Source organism: Schistocerca nitens, chromosome 2 (genome assembly GCF_023898315.1).
Source record: "Schistocerca nitens isolate TAMUIC-IGC-003100 chromosome 2, iqSchNite1.1, whole genome shotgun sequence".
Taxonomy (NCBI): Eukaryota; Metazoa; Arthropoda; class Insecta; order Orthoptera; family Acrididae; genus Schistocerca; species Schistocerca nitens.
This window is the reverse complement of record NC_064615.1, coordinates 703,261,045-703,282,343: the sequence shown is the minus strand read 5'-3', so window position 1 is coordinate 703,282,343 and position 21,299 is coordinate 703,261,045. Positions and strand designations below refer to the sequence as shown.

General features: G+C 44.7%; 2 protein-coding genes across 2 annotated transcripts in view; one reads left to right on the top strand and one right to left on the bottom strand.

Moving 5' to 3' along the window:
- LOC126235274 (SET domain-containing protein SmydA-8-like) overlaps positions 1-20,774 on the bottom strand; it is a 125,195-nt gene extending 104,421 nt beyond the window's left edge. Inside the window, exon 1 of the mRNA XM_049944003.1 lies at positions 20,672-20,774. The gene's annotated coding sequence lies outside the window, so the exon portion shown is untranslated. The remainder of the gene's footprint in view (positions 1-20,671) is intronic.
- The window catches only part of LOC126235273 (SET domain-containing protein SmydA-8), a 217,393-nt gene that overhangs the window by 10,402 nt on the left and 185,692 nt on the right, over positions 1-21,299 (top strand). The window lies entirely within an intron of this gene.

Sequence of the window (21,299 nt, the reverse complement as noted above, 5' to 3'; positions counted from 1 at the left end):
TTTACATCGAGTGACATAATTTAACAGGTCATTAAAATGACAGATAGATTTGTCAACTTCTCAGAACAATTCTCTGTTGCAAAAAGGCCGTTTTTCAAAGGTACATCTATTGACTTGTCTCAAAAAAAATGGTTCAAATGGCTCTGAGCACTATGGGACTTAACAGCTGTGGACATCAGTTCCCTAGAACTTAGAACTACTTAAACCTAACTAACCTAAGGACATCACACACATCCATGCCCGAGGCAGGATTCGAACCTGCGACCGTAGCAGTCGCGCGGTTCCGGACTGCACGCCTAGAACCGCGAGACCACCGCGGCCGGCTGACTTGTCTCATTTGCATACATAAGTAAATAACGTGAATTATTAAAAGTTACAGTGGTTCTCGTTTAAAATAGATGTGTTTACCTGAATAGTGAGTGAAAACAGTCCTAGTGAATAAATAGGTTTCACTGGCTAATTTTTATTTAAGGAGATCCAAAATACGTAAGTTGACCAATATTATTCGTATTTCATATTAATTATTTCAGTTGAATATAGTGTTTTTACATAATGACATCTGCTGTGCTCAAGTGATGTTTACTTTTGTGTGGGTCAGTTAAATGGCTCTGAGCACTATGGGACTCAACTGCTGAGGTCATTAGTCCCCTAGAACTTAGAACTAGTTAAACCTAACTAACCTAAGGACATCACAAACATCCATGCCCGAGGCAGGATTCGAACCTGCGACCGTAGCGGTCTTGCGGTTCCAGACTGCAGCGCCTTTAACCGCACGGCCACTTCGGCCGGCGGTGGGTCAGTTATTAATTATATTTTAGTGGGTTGACTGTTTATGTAGACATGTTATGCAATCATTGCTAACATATACAATTACTTTTCTATTATCATAATTGCTAGTTAAACTGGTTGAATTAGGAGGGTATCGCATACTTCGTGATAATAAAGCCTTTAATAGGTTCCGTTACAGCCACCAGTCAACACTGGGGACTACTCGTTCGTCGTCATCATAATACTTTCCCTATTTAACACACTGTAATGCGGAAACTAATTACCGTACGAGGACCAAACTTGGTAGCATTAATGTCAAGAATATGGAGAAGAGCAATAACGCAGAATCAATTCAATTGAAACATTTTTAATGTGTTGCTACTGTACTTCATACCGGTACCATTACCGCTACAAAATTGGCTCATTATGGCTCCCATCAGTGTCCAGAACAGACTGAAACCGCAGGATTGCATTCTGCACAACAGAACGAAGCATATCCGTAGGTATGCTGACTACCTCTCTAGGTATGCTGTGCTTCAGATCAGCACTTGTTTGAATGTTCCCCTGGTAAACCCTGTCCTTCGGGTAGCCGACAACCAGAAATCACAAAGGGAGAGTTAGGTGATCGCGCCAGCCAAGCATTTGGAAACGGTCGGCTGATAATATCGATCGCTTTCAAATGTGTTTTGGAGAAGCAGATGATCTTCACGAGCGATGTGCGGTGGGGGCCCTTCTTGCATGAAAACTGTAGAGTACAGTGCGTCTCTCTCCTGAAGAATGGGTCTGACATGCTGGCGAAGCACATCGCAGCAACGCTGGCCAGTCACACTGCACTATTTTGGTCCTTGAGCGTCAAACTGATCAAAAACGAATAGTCAAATGATGAACGGTGCCGTGAAGCCATACTACAAGGTGACACGTTCACCTTATAGAGCAGGGGCGGGCAGGAATTCTGCACGAGTGCGGTGCACATGCACGTGTGCAGTTAACAGGTGTTCTGCGTGCACACAGGGGCAAGCTGGCCACCCGCTTCTCTCCCCTCCCCACCATACCGTCTCTCCGCTTCTTCCTCTGTAATGCGTTTTGTTTCCTGGCCTGCTTTATTGAATGAAGGAATAAGGGTAGTAGGAGTGCTTGAAAGTAATCATCGTTTGAAAGAGTACCTATTATCTACGATACGTTTTATTTAATTATCACAGGTGGAGTTTACAATACGTTTAATGTCTGGAACAAAGTTTCTACATACAGACAAACGCAAACAGTTACGCAAATTTTCATTGCAGATGTTTGCTCTTAACCGAGACTTATTAATATTCAAAACAGAAAAAAATCTCTCACAAACGTATGTCGAGCCAAACATTGACATTATCTTCGCGGCTTCACGATGGAGACGAGGAAACTTGCTGTGGAAAGTCGTGATAAAAATCTATCACACGTCTAGCCAAAAGGAACCTGTCTCTCGGACGAGAATTACGCTGTAGACCTATTAATTCCATTTGCAAACTGGGATAAATATCGTCTACAGAAACAGCAGATTGCCTCGAGAACTATTCAAAACCTTGGGATAAGTAAGATATATCCCCAAATCGCTTGAGAAATTCCTCTTTTATTGCACTAAGAACGGCAACATACTGAAATTTATTATAATGGCGTTCAATATTAAACTTCCGCTGACCAGCGAGAATACTGTCACATATTATACATTTCCAATTTTCACGTTTTTGCACAGAGAAAAAATGATTCTCCCATTCCTTTTTAAAAGATAGCAAATCTCCAATTCTCCGTTTCCTTGATTCACCCTGCATTTTCCGGTTATTGAAATTCACTACGTAGTGGTCGCTTCGCTTCAACGTCCGCAGCTTAGCCTGGAACTACACTGCGGCAACCTGCCGGCTGTCGCCACTGCTCCGTTCGACGATTGCACGCGAGCAGCACACGTGCAGCGCTGTGTGCTCATGAGCCGCGTGCAACGTTTGCCCGCCCCTGTTATAGAGGAACTTCATGCACAGTGACTAGAGGTGAAGATCGCCACACTCGTCAGTTCTCTGTGTTCACCTCACCCGTCCTAGAAAAATGAGCTTCATCTGTCCATAGGATGGTCCAGGAATAGCCCTCATCAACTTCAATCCTTGCGAGAAAGTGGAGAGCGAAGTCAACACGTCGTTGTGTGTCCTGTGGTGCAAGCAGCTGTACGATATGGATCTTGTTCGGATATCATTTGAGAATGGCTCAAAGAACCTTCTGTGCAGTGGCCCACGGGATGTTCAACTGTCGTGACACACCACGCGCACTGCATGACGATCGGGAATTGTGCTCAGCATTGTCCGCCATAGCATCACCGATTTCATCAACCACCTGCGCTGCAACCGGTCATCGGTCTCTTCCCGGAGCGACGCCCAGTTCTCCAGTTGATTCGAATTTCTTCATCATGCTCCGCACAGCAAGTGGAGAAAGAGGACACTTCCGTAATCCATTCAGCCGGTGATATGTCTCTAAGTGCAGTTTCAGCATTACTGTTGTTTTGATAATAGGCCTACACCAATAATGTCCTGTTTCTTTTGCCCAAGGTAATGTTGACTCGTCAAAAAGTGCACTGATTCTGGTCAGGTGTGTGAGACTATGAATCACTATTTTTAAGTAATGAACAGTCAAGATCGCAATAATATTTGTTTACTGACCAGTTTCGACTTACGTAAAAGCCATCTTCAGAATTTTTGGCATGCTATTGCTGGTGCTCGCGGCCCAGCCATAGGGAGCCAAATATTCTGAAGATGGCTTTTACATAAGACGAAACCGATCAATAAACAAATATTATTGAGATTTTGACTATTCATTCTAACTTAAATATAACATCAGGTCGTTGTTCTCCATAGACTATGTTGTGTAAACTTATATGAATCACTTTAATCACGGCATCTGGTGGCCATAGGTGGAACTGGGCGATGGCCCTGCGACGCGTGGAAATCATGTACCCCATACTCTGGACATGTTACCAAGTTTTGTACTCGTGAGGTAATTATTTTATGTGTTATAACGTGTTAAATAGGGAAAGTTTAATTACAAGTACCCAGTACTTCTTTTGGCAGCTGGCTGGCCAGTTCACCATAAATTGCAAAAAAAAAAAAAAGGAGTTACTTATTTTCGAGTAAGCAAGTCACTCACATCAGATCAGATTCTTGTTGGGTCTTCAACCGGATCAAACTTGTCATCTACACACAATATTTTCGCCGACCACTTGGTCGCCATCATCAGGTGAGAAAAGGTAAGCCGCTCTAGCCGATATTCGGCAGATGACAAGTTTTATCCGGCTGTAGACCAGACAAGAATTTGATCTGTTAATACGCCGGGAAAGTCTACATAGTCACATCAGGTCACTCTCATTCTGACCTTAAAATGTCTTTTGGACGGTTCTGAAGTACACAGTGAGCTGATAAATGATAAACTAATATTGGAAATTTGTGGTAAGTTCCTATGGGACCAAACTGCTAAGGTCATCGGTCCCTAGGCTTACACACTACTTAGTCTAACTTAAACTAACTTAGGTTAAGGACAACACACACCCATGCCCGAGGTAGGACTCAAACCTCTGACGGGGGTAGCCGCGCGAACCGTGGCAAGGTGCCTTACACCGCACGGCTACCCCGCGTGGCTATAAACGAATATGTACATGCACAGAAACGATATTACTTTCCGATCCGCCTATACTTTGAGAGCTGAGAATTAATTCACGCCAGGACTGTACACAATTATCTCTCTTCCTTTTACAGTGCAAATCTACCATTCGATTCGAGTCAGCTGTCTATCGGAGTACGATAATCACAGCAATGGATTTCATCCCCTTCACACAGATGGGCAAAACTTTGCATTAGTAAAACGACCTCTTTAATGGCAAAAGCAATTTATAATTTTTTTAAAGGTGTGAGTGCTAATATTCTGTCACTGCAGACACAGTATTGACATATGTTAGTATTCACGTTGGAAAAATCAGATTTAGCTAAAGGATTGAATAAAATTTATCAAGCTGCTTGCGTAGTTCAATGCGCAATGCGCCAGCGTGCGAAAGTGAGAAGTGAGCCAGACCAGCGATTAGCGAACGTGCGTGTGGTACTCCTGTCAGTCTAGATGCGGTACTTAGGCAGTGTTGCATGCATCTTTTCGCAAACACTGGGCTGGTTCTAAATCTACACCTCAGAAAATACGATGCATAAACCATTAAACTACACACAGAAAAATTTTTATGCACTTCACAGACTGGTGACGCATATTGACTCTACTGTTCACAAAGCAAAAGCAAATTCGCCAAATCATTGAAACAACGGACCCTGTACGAGGGGATAAACGTTAGGGAAGAGACGATGAAATTTGTCTCTGATTCCTAGAGAAGAAAATTATCTTGGAAAGTTATAAGAAGGAATAAGAAAGAATGTTTCTCAGTAAAAGAAACGGAAAGTGCTAACAAAATTACCACTGGACTGTGTTTGTGTGCAGAAAAATTCTAGTACAAATTTTAAGCTCGAATGCAGTGCCTGTACTGAATGGAGCAATCTGTTCCAACAGTATGAGAGCAGATTATCAGTGTCATTTCAAGACGAGATAACGAGCTTATCACATCCACTGTCAGGTTACACACTTAACTGACATATAATTGTGGGAAACCCGTCCTCTCTCCCTGGATCAATGGGCTCTATCGCCCCTCCCCAACTGCACAACTGCATCTTTTATAACACTGACACATCAGAGGGAGGGATTCACTCCAGAACTGGGCAGCGTCTATTTGTTATCAAGAAACAGACCCAAGGTGACATGAATTAATGTAATTTGTTATTGACAAATAGATACAGCCCGATCTTCTCTCTCTCTCACACAGCTCCACAGTGAATCTTACCCACTAAAATGCCCCAGCTATAAGAGCCAATAGTGGTGGAAATAATATGCAAACTAATACGAAAATGGTTGGAAACTATGCAGGATGCGGAAAATATGAAAAATATGGATAATTACATAAAACTATGGAAAAGAATACTTACATATCTGCCAGGCTGTGGTCTGTGCTGATGCCTCAAATGACATAACATTAAACTGTTATTAAAGAACAGGCCTCAAGTGATGTGACTTTATGTAATTTGTTCTTGACAAATTGACACAGCCTCATCCTCTGCCTATCCTGCCCAGCTCCAGAATGAAACCCTCCCATTCGAGCATCCCAGTTATAAAAGACGTAGTTGGGGATGGATGTCCCACCATTTTATTGTGCACCCATTGGATTAGAGGGATGAATGGGTTTCCCACCATTTTATGTCCATAACCACTATTACAGAATTGGATAAAGCCAGTGGGGAACTCTCCTGGGTGACCTTGATCAATTCCCAGTGGTTCCCTGAGAGAGAGAGAGAGAGTGGTGGTGACCTTGAATATAAATCAACCAAGTGTGTAACCTGACATAGGATGTATAGCCTGATAGCGGACGTGATAAGTCTTGAATGAGCACCAATATCTTACTTATGAGCATGGATGAACAGATATTTCAAAATGACTTTTGATGTATCTGAAGCCTTGCAGCAATGGAACAAGATGAATTTAGAGTATTTGGTTTTACAGAAGCTTTAAATCATGCTCGCCACTTGATAAATAAAGCACAAAAGAAAGAAAAGTGCATATAAACAAGAAACACTAGTCAGAAATTAATTGATAACTGAGAGGTGCCATCACACATCGAATTGTTTGTGAGTTCATTTGTGGTGATGACTCCTACATACTGCAATCGAGCGACCATTTTAAAGGTACTATTAGCTGTTAACTAAGATAATTTGCAGATAATACAGATGCTGATGACTGTGTTGCCATAACTAAATGCAGAGATATAAATGTGATCATAAAAAGACTACGTATCAACCAGATTAAATATGGGAAAACTTAAAGCTTTGCTATACACAAAAATTCAGGCGATTCCCATCGGAAGACTGAGTAGATTCTGCTGAAAAGAACTACATCTCGTATATGTCTTACTACTACTGGTAACATAAACTGGAGTGATTACTCAAACTACTCTTTAAAAGAAAAAATGGCTTTAAAAAAACACACACACACACTGTTATATAGACAGCCACTGACTAATGACTCGTGTCTGGAAAGCATCGCGGAAGTGAAAGTAATAGCGTCTTAACAACTGCAGTCCAAAGGCCCCAGGTCCCTTCCGCATAACGATAAGCTGATGGAAGAACATTTAGTTCCGAATACTATGTTGTTAGGTTTTAAACCACTTAACTCTCAAAAGGAGATAAACATCTTAATGAATCTGACACAGAAGCTGTCGAAGTGGCGTCAACTCGAAAGACCTTCGCAGGTTGGCAGTAACCCGACATTTAGCGTGATGAATGCTGCTGAAGTTCCTCAAGTGCACGCTTGATACACTGCTTAACAGAATTAATTCTACGAATGGTCCGACACATACTATCCTTACACCACCGGAGCAAACACTGAAGATACATGAGAGGACTATAAAGGAAGACTAGAGTTTAACACTCGTCGACAACGACGTTATGAGAGACGGAGCGTAAGCCCGGAATACGGAATTATTGGGAAGGAAATGTCTGTGCCCTTTTCAAAGGAACCATCCCGGCAAGAGAACTATAGGGTGACCAGACAAATATTATACGTTTCTGAAGTGCTGAACAGAGTACAGAGAAGAACTGAAGAGCTGCTCAACGAAATTCATGTTCGATTACGAAATAATAAACGTATCTGAAAGACAATAATGATCTTATATTAAATACTGGAAGATTGTGAAATTGCGCCAGCATGGCGTTTATGATAAAAATTTTCCATAGTTTTTTCGTGGTTTCTCAAATCTTTCAGACAAATACCTGATATTAATTGTCAATGGGCGATGTATTGTCATCAGTATTACACATTCAATGTTATCTGCATTAGATAACGTCGTTGTTGAGCGTTTTATTGCTGTGACTTTTTTTCCTATTTTGTGATGTAGGCTTAATCTAGGACTATACAACTGAATGAAAATTGGAAGGCGGTAGTATTGCTGGATATAATGTCCGTCTATTGTACAAATGACTGTTTCTTCACATAAACCTAAATACTTTTACCCTATGTATACTGGCTGACAAGAGTTGCACGAAAGTGATACATGCCTGATTTGTTGCATTTGTCTGTGGGTGTTCCCTGAGCCAGAACTCAGGAAACACCTTCAGATAATGTAATAAAATGGAAGACCTGCAGCCGCCCTTATGATGTTATTTATTATATGGCTACCAGTTTCGGTGTTTCAGTGTATAATCTTCAGGCCTTAACTGACGCGGGGGGGGGGGGGGGGAGGGGGGGTAATTAACTCCAATCGTATACATGATTCATCAGTAGCCAACATCTATGAACTGGTTTTCACAGACACCTGTAACGGCGGTGTTGTGTCTCCAACCATTGATAGTTACTTCGAAATGACTTTTCTCCTTGGACAGCAATCTCCTGGACACCATGACGCTTTGAAATCTTGTTAACCAGCAGTAAAATGCGTTAAAATCTCCTTCAATCACCAAAGTTTTGAAGAGAAACTGAACCAATTTGTCGAATATTGGGTCAGATACTTGCGCGCTCTCGTCTCTGTTGAAACCATTCCAATACTGCTTTATTCAGTTCTGCATATGTAGATATTTTCATAGCCTTCCGCTTTGAGAAACCTTTAAATGAGTTAGAACTGTAGCAAACTGACTTATTTTGTCTTTGTTTTCTGAATATCACGGATCATAGATTCACCCACACTGTGAATCAGTGCCGGATTTTGCTACCAATACTACCCTCTTCGACTTTGTGTATTGTTCTGAGTTTCTGGTATATCGCTAACGCAACACGTTCTCGCTCTTCAGACATTGTTCGCCACCAACAGAAACTAATCGCTACGTATCACAATAAGAAATGTCCAGCGCTTGTTTGGACAGCACATTGCTTACTACATTCAGTATGTGACGTGCGATTGTTACTCATCCGCAACCCCTCACGGGTTAAGGAAAAACTTTCAGCACGAAAAAAAAGTGGGAGAAATAGGCCGCGGATAAGCCGCAGACTTGATTATCCACCCGCATGTAATCAAAAGTTTACAGTAGTAAACTTCAGCCACAGACTATACTATAAGCTTACAATAGAAGAAAACTTCCGCATACAGAAGGCATTAACGGAAGGAAAACAGATTACAAACTACGACACTACACGATGCAGTGGCACACTATTTAACACATTACTGGAACTGCACAGAAAAGACGACACAAACAGCTATGCAAGCGCACGTACAGAGGCAGGAGGAAATTAAAAGTATTTCAGATTTGGCGACGAACTAATATGAGAACAACTAAACATGAAAGGCACTGGACAAACAGCAACAACATTAACAATTTGTTTTGTAAACTTGAAAAGTGTTATTTACGAGTTAAGTTCCGTAAAATGTGTACTGTTTATGTGCACATCTCAATAACAGATAAAAATTCAAATAAAAAGGACTTTTGAAAGCTAACTGTAAGTAATATCAAAGTATAATCGTGAAAAATTTTTGTACAGCAAAATTACGTTTGGAGAAAGTGATTTTTTAACTCGGTAACCAAATTCACAGTAACATAATATTAAGGCAATGGCAACAACATGAGAACTGTTTTAGACCTAATTTTTGTTAGAATAAATATAACTTACAACGTGTTTACATTTCACACAACTGAATAAAAAATACCCACTGACTATGCCAAAGACACTGAAACTCGGTTTATTTGATAAAACAATTGTTTTCACGACAGGTGGATCCGATATCCAGTAATTTTGTTTGCAAACTCGGCTACTGCAAGAGCTGCAAAACTTAATGCTTAATAAAAAGATATTGCTAATTCCGAAAAAAGAAGGGCTTAAGATACGTAGATAAAAGTATTTTTTAATGTGAATAATCCAAATTCAGCAAAGCCACTGGGTATTGGAGGATTCTCAGCAACTGATTCTTCACTGCCCTTGATTCTCAACACGGAGCTCATTAACAGACTAAGAGCAGTTAAACAACAAACACAATAGAGAGGGCATCATAACAGTGAACTTAACACATTTCGAAAAAAACAGAGTCATGATAGCTTTGTACGGCTACACCCAAAGGACTAATCCCAACTGACAGAGAAAAGGACTTGTCACTTCAGTAAATTAAAAATGCAAGAACTTGGCGCAAAGAAATTGGAAGGGAGGATGTACGAACTTAGAATTACTCCTCAAGATGTTGAAGAACGACGTCACTAAGAATGAAATTGCGAAACTCAGAATATTTCATAAAATCCAAGAAGAAGACTGGAGCCACTTGGAAAGAAGAAAGAGGAGAGAAACATCGAGAAATGCTGAAGAAATGCGGAAGAAAAGAGAAGAAACTGTTGAAATAAATCTGTTCCACAGTGGCTCACAAGAAGAAGAAGAAGAAGAATACGAGCAGACACTAGTAAATAATAATAAATACCCTCTCCAAACTGTGTCGGTCGCTGTGTCCGAGCAGTTCCAGGCGCTTCAGTCCGGAACCGCGCAGTTGCTACGGTCGCAGGTTCGAATCTTGCCTCGGACGTGGATGTGTGTAATGTCAAATTCAAATGGCTCTGAGCACTATGGGACTTAACATCTTAGGTCATCAGTCCCCTAGAACTTAGAACTACTTAAACCTAACTAACCTAAGGACATCACACACATCCATGCCCGAGGCAGGATTCGAACCTGCGAGCGTAGCAGTCCCGCGGTTCCGGACTGCAGCGCCTAGAACCGCACGGCCACCGCGGCCGGCTGTGTGATGTCCTTAGGTTATTTAGGTTTAAGTAGTTCTAAGTCTAGGGGACTGATGACCTCAGATGTTAACTCCCATAATGCTTAGAGCCATTTGAACCATTTGAACCTCTCCAAACTGTGATTCCTGACTCCTTGACGCGGACATTGTGTATATATTAATAGAATATGTTAAATATAATTATCCAAGGACAATTACGCTCTTCAATACTTTAAAAATTAAATTTATTTTTTTCTAACAGCAGGTCTTAATTCGAAGAAAAAGTTCTTTGTCAAATGTATTTGCTACTTCTTTTGTCTTCGTAAAACTGGACTTCTCTCATAATTGCACATAATAATTATAACAGGATAAATGGATTTCTTCTGAAAAAAGGTAACTAACAATAAAAATATATGAACATTATGAATGCAAAGCAGATAAAAGGGAGAAAGGAAGACTGATGTGTAAAGACCCGTCGACGAGGAGGTCATTAGAGATGAGAGGAGAAGGGAACCAGTTTTTTTTTTCTTTTTCAAGGAAGATACCGGCACTTACATTAAGTGGTTTGGAGAAATCACGAAAAACCTAAATAGTGATGGTTGGACAAGGATCTGAACCAGCATCTTCCCAAATGCGAAGCCAGTTTGCTAACTACTGCGCTCTTTGCGCGGAAATAGTGCAAGGTACGATCACTGTTTAAACTGTTTAACAGGAATCTAATGCCACAAAAGTGTTAACGAAACATTAGGAAATTGACAGAAAAGGGGAAAGTTGCTCATTTTTTGCTGCAGGTGGAGGTTTCGAAAAATTATTTGATCATTTCGGGAGGGTATTAACTGCCACACTCCAAATGAACATAAAAAGTAATGAGGATCAGGTAAAAAGAGAATAGAAAGCGTTAAAAAAACACATTAGTCAAGCACACTGCAATTAGGCATTTGTATGTTCCGTTTCTAGTTCACCATTAAATTAACACAACCTTAAGCAAATAATTTACCATATATATGAAGACAGTACCTGTTCTCGAAAGAACAGAATACTGTTGATGACCGTGCAGCTTTTCCCTGAGGGTTTCAGTTAGTCATCATTTATTCCAGGGAAAGCTGCACGGTCATCAACAGTATTCTGTTCTTTCGAGAACAGGTACTGTCTTCATATATATAGTTAAAGGCTACCCAGCGATTGACCTTCGTCTGTGCGAATGCGCACAGGTTGCCCAAACTCTTACGGGAATCGCCAAAGCGTGCACGAGTAATGAGTGGATGGGCAAATGTCTATAAGGTACAGTACATATGTAGAATTGTGGGCAGTTGGGAATGTGAGTCTCACGGGAAGCGTGGAAGGGATAAGTCCCTGCAGTCGCGCTGTTCATCTGTGTCCCCGGTGGCTCAGATGGAATCAGTCTGCTTTCGGCTGGTGAGCGGCGAGGACGTCTTGTTTACGTCCCGTCCGCAGAGTCGCGAGCGCGCGTAGTTTGTTTACTTCCTCGCCGCAGCTAATACTCGCGTCCGTTAACACTGAGTCGCCATGGCTCATTCGTACAGAAAAGCTATCATCAAGATCAGCTTCCAGCCCGACTACGCACGACCACGAGCCTTTGAAGTCGAACGATTCATCCGTGACGAAGTTCAAATACCAACACAGCACATCATCGGTATCCACCTATCCATCACAAGTAGCGTCGTTTACGTCAAGATGGTCGATGACGAGTTATGTCACGCAGTTGTGAACAGATGCGCGAACACTCTCAAGTTCAAACACTCCGATGGTCACATCGGAGAGGTTACTGTTGACCATGCTGGACTAGGATTACGCACACTAAGAGTCTTCGAACTCCCTTTCGAAGTACCACCGGACGTCGTTACCTCAGCATTCCGCCCTTATGGGACGGTAATTAGCCACGTGGCCGAAAAATGGAACACCTTCGAGACGTACCAGGTCTTCAACGGCGTCCGACAAGTGAAAATTGAATTAAAGAAACATGTGCCGTTCTACTTAGTCATAGGTGGCTGTCGAGCAATAGTAATGTACGACGGACAACCTCGTACTTGTTCAGGTTGCGGCCACGAGGTTCATGTGCGCTCGACGTGTATTCAACGTCAGGTTACACAACTTCCATTGCATGACACGACACCACCTCCTAGGCTCACGGCCCTCCCCCTCAATTACGCAGAGGTGACACGATCGACCGTCATGACAGACGACAAGCCCCCCGGAAGACAGGAAGCGTTAGAATGCGCACCTGTCGCCGCTCCTGGATTGACCAACACCATTACGGTGTCTGCAGAGGTTGAAGACCGCCGCCCACCGACTCCACATGAAGATTCGGACGAGAGAATGGAACTCGACGCTAGGGTTGTACCGACCTCTGCCTTTCTACCTGAGGGGGATGCTATACGGGAACCACAAACTCTTTCGGACACAGAAACCCACGTCCGCAAACAAAGGTCACTGAGAAAACATAAAAAGCGACGTCGCACACCCTCAGTCGATTGCCTCCAGCGGACGTCTTCTCCAGTTGACGACCGGACGGCCGACGAAACGACGAGAAAAATCGATGCCACGAGATCGCCCTCACCTGTCACTTTGTCTGATTTTGACAAACCCGATTCCGCTCTCTCGGACAAACGGATGGCCAGCACAGCGCCCGCCGTTAGTATACAACCGGAAACAACTGCGGATTCACCCTTAGTCACTCAGCCCACAAGTGTTCTACCGCAGCCACCGTTAACTTACGGACCCTGGGCGGATGACATTGAAGACGATTCTATGGCCGCTGTGGTGGATGAGGAGAGGGGTCTCTCCTCCAACACCTCGGCCCCTCCTGAGTAGCAACAGATGACGGCGCGGACACGGCCAGCAGATCACAGGCCCCACCTTTTACGGCGACGCTGACGGCGGCCCCCACCGCAGGAGACGATCTACAGACCTATCGCTTAACGACCATCAACATTAACACCATTCGGACACGTACGAAGTTGTCGCTGCTCCAAGACATGCTCAATGCAGCAGACGTTGACATTGTCTTTCTCCAAGAAGTCTTCGTCGCCGATTTCCCAGGTATGTATGGTTATACGGCTCATGTGTCCCACGCCTCGCCAACTAACAGTGGAGTCGCAATTCTCCTCAGAGAGGGCCTCGAGGCGGACGAGGTCCGTTATCTCCCCGACGCTAGAGGAATGGCCGTAACGGTGCAAGGCGTCCGTTTTATCAATGTGTACGTCCCTTCCGGAACGAATCGCCGTCGTGACCGATCGCTCTTCTACGCAGAAGGAATAGCATCGCTTTTTCAGGGCAGGCACGATGACTTGATATTAGGAGGCGATTTCAATTGCACCCGAGCACCTAAAGATCAGCTGCCACGCCATTCACCGTGCCCCGAACTTGGGACACTCATCGGCGATCTCCAGCTGGTACCTACATGGGAACATGTCCGAGGAAATAGACCGGGATACACCCATTTCACGAGTCACTCGTCTAGTCGCATCGATAGGATTTACGTCTCCCGTTCTCTCGCGGCAACAGTGAGTGATGCGGAGGTGTGGCCAGTAGCCTTTTCTGATCACGAGGCCTATATATGTACCGTCACCCTTCGTCACCAACGGGTGTGGCGCAGCCGACATCCCTGGAAATTAAACCTTGCTCATATCGCTTCTCCGGATTGTCGACGCGCCATCGAAGACACGTGGAGTTTCTGCGTCCGCCGCCTTCCAACGTATCCTACGTCGATTAGTTGGTGGTTAACCTGCGCCAAGCCGGCCCTACGGCGAACCTTTATTACGTATGGTCGTGAGACTGCTGCTTGGAGGCGGCAGACGCTTGATTTTTATTTCACCGTCCTTCGCGAATGCGTTTCCTTGCCACCCACACCGGAACGACAGTTGATAGTTCAGCGTGCGAAAGCACAGATCGTAGCCCATATGCGCCGACACCTCGAAGGGACGATCGTCCGAGCGCGAACACAAGACAGACTCGCAACGGAACGACCCACCATGTACCACGTCATCCGAGAACGTACACTGCGAAGACGGGCGCTGATACATGCCATCACCACAGAGGACGGCCGTCATCACACTACACAACGCGATATTGCTGCAGCCTTCTTCGACCATTACGCACGACTTTATTCTGCTCAGTGTTCCGACCCGACGACGGTGACAGCAGTCTCACAACTGGTTTACGGTATTGTCCCACAGGATTTACAAACTGAATTATTGAACGACATTACGGAAGACGAAGTTATCGGCGACATCGGTAAAGGAGCGGCGAATAAGTCTCCTGGCCCCGACGAGCTCCCTGTGGAGTTTTATAGAACTTTCCAGTATTTACTGGCTCCCAAGTTAACAGACATCTGTCGGGAGCTTATGTCCCTCGCGGTGCCGCTCCCTGCGACCTTCGTAGAAGAAATAATTATACCGGTTCACAAACCTAAAGGTGGGGCTCGAATACAAGATTACCGCCCGCTAACACTCGTCAACCGCGACATGAAGATATTCACCAGACTATTAGCAAACCGTCTACGACCGACCCTACCTTACGTCATCTCGCCAGATCAGACTTCCCTAGGGGGTATCAACAACATCCACACAGCACTGTGTCGATACCGTGACTTAATAGCCCTAGCCAGGGCACGCCGCATCCCGGGAGCGCTGGCATCACTAGATTTTAGCCAAGCTTTTGATCACGTGGATCACGCGTACCTAACGTCCGTTCTCCAGCACATGCAGTACCCGCAGCAATTCACAGACGTCGTGATGCGCCTCCTCCGAGGGGCGACTTCCAAAGTGCTCGTTAACGGGCGTCTCTCGCAGCCCCTCCCGATTTTCCGCTCCGTGCGTCAAGGCTGCCCCTTGTCGACGTTACTATATGCTCTGGCACTGGAACCGCTCTTCTGTGGCCTCCGTCAACGCCTCACCGGTCTTACCCTACGTGACGTCACATTTCGCTGTACAGCATATGCAGACGACCTGGTTCTCGTGTTCCGCAATCGCGACGATGTCAACAGAGTACTGGAATGGATTACCACGTACGGTATGGCTTCCGGCAGCTATCTCAACGTCACCAAATCGGTCGCCATGGCCATAGGAGACGGGTTGCCCCAGCGTGTGTCGAACCCCTACAGCTTCGTGGCACTATCAAATGTCACGGAATAGAGTTTCACGACGACATACGGCGCACTGCGGCTCTTAACTACCGCCGCTTATTACAACAAATTCGGGTCCAGATCTTCAACCTTCGTCTGCCGACCCTCGACATCCTTCAAAGGACACACTTCGTCAATGTTTACCTCGCCTCGCGCCTTCCACACATAGCACGTGTTCTTCCAATACCGTTACTGATGGCTCGACGTCTATTAGCGGCATTCGGAGCCTACGTCAGTACCGGCATGCTCTTCAAAGTCAGTTATGAGTCACTGACCCTTCGCCCAGAAAGGGGAGGTCTTGGTCTAGTCCATGTCCACGGCAGAGCTGTGGCCCTGTATGTCAGCTCACACTTCAAGCTGTGGCGCCACCACCCGGAAAGTTTGACAGGTTTGCTGTTGGAGTCCTTATCTCCGCCCTCCCTTATGCCCCCACTGACGACGCAAGACATACCCCCACCCTTCTACTACTTGGGGAACTTTTACATTGAACACAGCTATGTCCGTATCGCAGTACCACAGACGAAACAGGCGTCGGCGCGGGATATATATCATGTCCTACAGCAGAGGCGCCCACCGAACATCGTGGAAACCAAAAGCCCTCAGATTAATTGGAAGGTGGTGTGGAAGACGATTCACGCGGTTACACTGGACACAGCCGTCCGATCCACATGGTGCATCACAGTCAATGGTAAACAGATCACCCGATCACGCCTCCACAAGATAAACATGGCGGAATCGCCTCTCTGCGTTGACTGCGGGATACCAGACACGGACGAACACCGTCTCACATGTGGCGCGGCAGAAGACGTATGGCGCTTGGTGCGACAAATTTTGTCGTATTTTCTACGAGTGACTCCGGAACACATTACACCTCGGTTTCTACTATTTCCGGATCAACAGTATTTCCCGCGCGCCAAGACCAACGCCGTCACGTGGATCCGTGCGCATGCAGTACACTACTTATTTCACGAAGGACCTAAAGATGTATTCGACTTTTGGAACTACCTACAAGAACGTCATTGCAAGATCGTACGGAACCCAAAATACAGACAGTATTTTTGTAATTACTTAGGGAGTGCCCTACGCGACCCTCCACGCAGCTGGATCATCAACAGGCAGGAGAAGATACCCATTGAGTGAGCTGATAAGCCTAAGTTCGATTCTCGGCGGAATAACATGATATACGTGAAGACGTACCTGGATGATGAAGCGTAAGGACAGTAGCGACACACACTTCTGCACCCTGTATGAAGCACTTTTTTTTCGTTTTCCCCATATACTTTACCTCGATGTAGGAACGTGCCGAGATATTGTTTTCTTTTTCTCATAGCACGATGTGGTGCTACATACATTTATTTTTGTTGTGGTATAAAGTAAAACCACATTAAGAATGTATTAAAAACAGTAAATAACAAAAAAAGATGGATAGAGCGTCTGCCATGTAAGCAGGAGATCCCGGGTTCGAGTCCCGGTCGGGGCACACATTTTCAGCTGTCAACATCGAGGTATATCAACAACACCTGTCGGCAGCTGAGGGTTTCAGTTAGTCATCATTTAAATAATTTACCAGATTTCTGAAACTCTGAATGTAGTATATTATATGGAAGTAAGAGGTGGGCAGTGAAAGAACTTGCAGAGGCAAAACTGGAATTATTCATATTTTCGTTTTCTAGAAGGGATATTGAAGTGGAGATATAAAATATAAAATTGAAAATTGGTAGGAGTAAGTGAGGCATATGCTCATAGAGATACTTTTACAAGAAAGAAAAAAATATCACTACGTAATACTCTGGAGTGTTCAGAAATTGTTGTATTAACAATACAGAAATCAACAAAGACGTAAAAACACCGGAGTAGTATTCAAAGACTGCAAGAATATAACGTTCTTCGATTATAGAAAACATAAGATTGAATTATTCCAACTACTGACCCTAGAATCAGTAATAATATTTGCCCAATAATTAGTACAGAGATTTAATTTGTAACTATTGGAGGTCGTGAGGTTGGACAAAAGTTTGGAAACACAGCTAGAAGTGCATGCTTCAAAATATGCAGATGCAATCAAGCCTGCAGGTTGCGCTGTTGTATTACGAGGGTGGAATGAAAAGTTCTCGAGACGGCATAGAAAAAAAGTACTTATATCACTGAAACTTTTTTTATTTTTAAATGAAGTCACCTTGTAGATTAATGCAGTTGGGCTAACGATGATCCACTGCCTCGATCCCATCTAGAAATAGTTGTCAATTCCGGCTATTAATTCTTCGTTTGAAATGAATCTTCGTCCACCAAGAAAAATCTTCAGTTTTGGGAAGAGATGGAAGTCTGACGGAACCATATCAGATGCATAAGGCGGGCGTGGCTACAATTCAACCTTAGTTCGTGTAATTTTGCCTTGACGACGGCACATGTATGCGGGCGCGCAATGTCTTGATGGAAGATGACTTTCTTCCTTGCTAAACCTGGCCTTTTTCCGCGTATCTTTTGTTGCAATTTGCGCAAGAGGTTAGCGTAGTATTCTCCAGTAGTTGTTTGCACAGTGGGGAGATAATCTACATACAAAATCCCCTTCGCATCCGAGAACACTGATGCCATGACCTTTATCGCCGAAGAAATTGTCTTTGCTTTCTTTGGTGGCGGAGAATCAGCATGTTTCCACTGCTTTCACAGTTGTTTTGTCTCTGGGGTATAGTAGTGCACCCAGATTTCATCTGTGGTCATAAATCGGCGCAAAAAATCTTGTTCGTTTCTCCTAAAACGGCCCAAACATTGTTCCTTTTTGTATATTCTCATGCGTTTTTGATCCAGCGTCAACAGGCGCGCACCCATCTTGCAGATACTTTTTTTCATTCCTAATTCTTCAGTTAAAGTGTGATATACCCTTTCAGATGACATCTGTCAATCGTGATTAATTTCCCGCACTTTCAACCGGCGAACCTCCACGACCATTTTGTGCACTTTTGCAGTGAGTTCTGGAGTAGACACACATATCGGCCAACCACTGCGCGGATCATCATCTAAGCTCTCCCGACCAAATTTAAATTCATTTGTCCACTTCGCATCAGCTGAATATGAAGGAGCAAAGTCCCCCAGTGTAGTCTGGAAATCGGCATGAATGTCTTTAGTTTTAATACCTTTCTTTACGAATTACTTAATCACTGCTCGAATCTCGATTTTTTTCCATCTTCGCAAACCACTACGCGGGAACAACAACAGAGCCACGTCACCGCCACAGCTCTCTTCCAAGAGCACTGACGTGGCACATGTTTGCAGGCAACAGACCAATGTATATCACACGAAAAACTCGTTGCGCTAGCGCTGACCTCTCGTGGCGATTCCGAGAACTTTTCAAACCACCCTCGTATGACCACGAAAGGGATCTGTGCAATATCCTCCATACGTTGCACGTGGTAGTCTTGTTCAGAACAGTGTTCCGTGTAGTTGTAAGGGCATCATTTGGGATATAAGTGAACTCTAACGTGGGCAAATTGTTGTTGGTGCTCGCATGGTGGGTGCCTCCGTAACCAAGGTAGCCGAAGGATTTAGTGTTTCAAGAGGCATGGTATGGGAGACATATAGGCACCACATACAGGGAAAGCAGAAAGACCCGCAATGGTAGCCGAGCGCGCTGCTTCCTGGACTCGGGTAGGCGTGCCGGCACCGGATCGAATCTGCCCGGCGGATTAACGACGAGGGCCGGTGTGGCGGCCAGCCTGGATGTGGTTTTTAGGCGGTTTTCCACACCCTGCTAGGTGAATACCGGGCTGGTCCCCACGTTCCGCCTCAGTTACACGCGTCGCAGACATTTGAAACACGGCCTCACTATTTCACGATTTCCACTAGACGCAAACAGTTGGAGTACAGGGTGCTGGCAGGAAGGGCATCCGGCCATCCGTAACACTAACACTGCCAAATCCGTTGTAACCACGCCAACCCTGCGATCGCTGCGGGACTGTGGCGTAAGCGAGAGAAAGAAATAAGAATACAGGAAAAGCGGAAAAACGACATTCGACAAGTGTCGACACGAACGAAAGTGTATAGTCTGCGAGTGTTTGTTTCACATACAACTTGAAACGTTACACCTACTTGCAGTAATCGCTCCTGATGACGGATAACTTCCGACACGCGTCATATAAGGAATAAAGCCATTCCTTGCCTGATATTTGATTTTACCCACTGCGACCCAGTCAGCCTGAATGAAAACTGCTGATTATTATTATAATAATAGTCGCCCGCCTCCTGCATGACTTTATGTCACATTTATATTATTGAAATTAGAACATGCTCAAAAATCCTGGATCCGTCGGGACCGATATCTTGCCAGTATCCGTGTCGATAGCAGGCGAAAATGATCGAGGTTCTCGATTCCCGGAATGTGTGAACTGTCTGTATACATAAATAAGTTTGTACGGATACCACAATGCGGAAGTCCTAATCGCGTCTGGCCATTTTTTCTTTTTTTTTCATAATATCGCAGAAACTGTTATCTAATAAAACATCTATCCATATCGTCAGTGCATTCCTTTGGGATAGATACTACTATCACACTCTGTACAGCATTGTGCCCTGCTGTCATAACTGGCATTTATCCTACCTGGAAATTATGCTTACGTGTTCCGTCGCCATTGACATTATCACTATCACTGCTCTCTCCTTCTCGTCGTCTATAAGTTAAACGGCATTAATGGTAAGCCGTCGCGGCTGCCCAGGTAGGCAATTACGGCGCTATCACTGGCGAGGGAGTAAAACGCACCGCTTTGAACTGGAAGTTAACTGTACCTGATCACGTGACAAAATTAGTTCCCGCCGCTGCCACGCCTACGGTTCGCTTTGTCGAGTATCAACAAATAGATTATTCCTGGATCAGATAACAAGGGAATCATAGATACACGTGTCACACACCTTCAAAAGTTGGCTGAATGGCGACTCGCAGAGTTTTCTGATACTGATTGGGGGGAGAGGGGCTGTTCGTTTTACGCACTTACAGAAGTGTGCTGTGGTGGTGCTGTTGGCGCCTCCCCCTCCTCCTCCCCGCTGCGCTGCAGTGTGTGGAGAGCACGTGCTCGCGCTGCCCGCTCGCCGGTCACTCGTCGACTGACTGACCGCCGGCGCTGGTCTGTTTACGGGCGCCCGGCATGCCGCCGATTATAAATAGCGGACGCTCTTCTGGCTAATTCTGCAGGCGCGAAGCGAGCCTCCGGACACGCCGGCGACCGCCTCTACGCTACAAATTCGTGACGTCAGTATATGACCAACGTGAGTAGTGGCAAGGCCGGGTAGCTGTACTTGCTACAATTCTACTCCATACTTACTTTCCCCTTTCTTTATTCCGTGGGTAAAGTATACTCCACGGGCAAATTTTTTTTGAGAAGGCGATGCATTCTAGAATAGTATCTCTTTCTAGAATAGTATCTCACCTTATTGTTGTTGTTGTTGTGGTCTTCAGTACTGAGACTGGTTTGATGCAGCTCTCCATGCCACTCTACACTGTGCAAGCTTCTTCATCTCGCAGTACCTACTGCAACCTACATCCTTCTGAATCTGCTTAGTGTATTCATCTCTTGGTCTGCCTCTACGATTTTTACCCTCCATGCTGCCCTCCAATGCTAAATT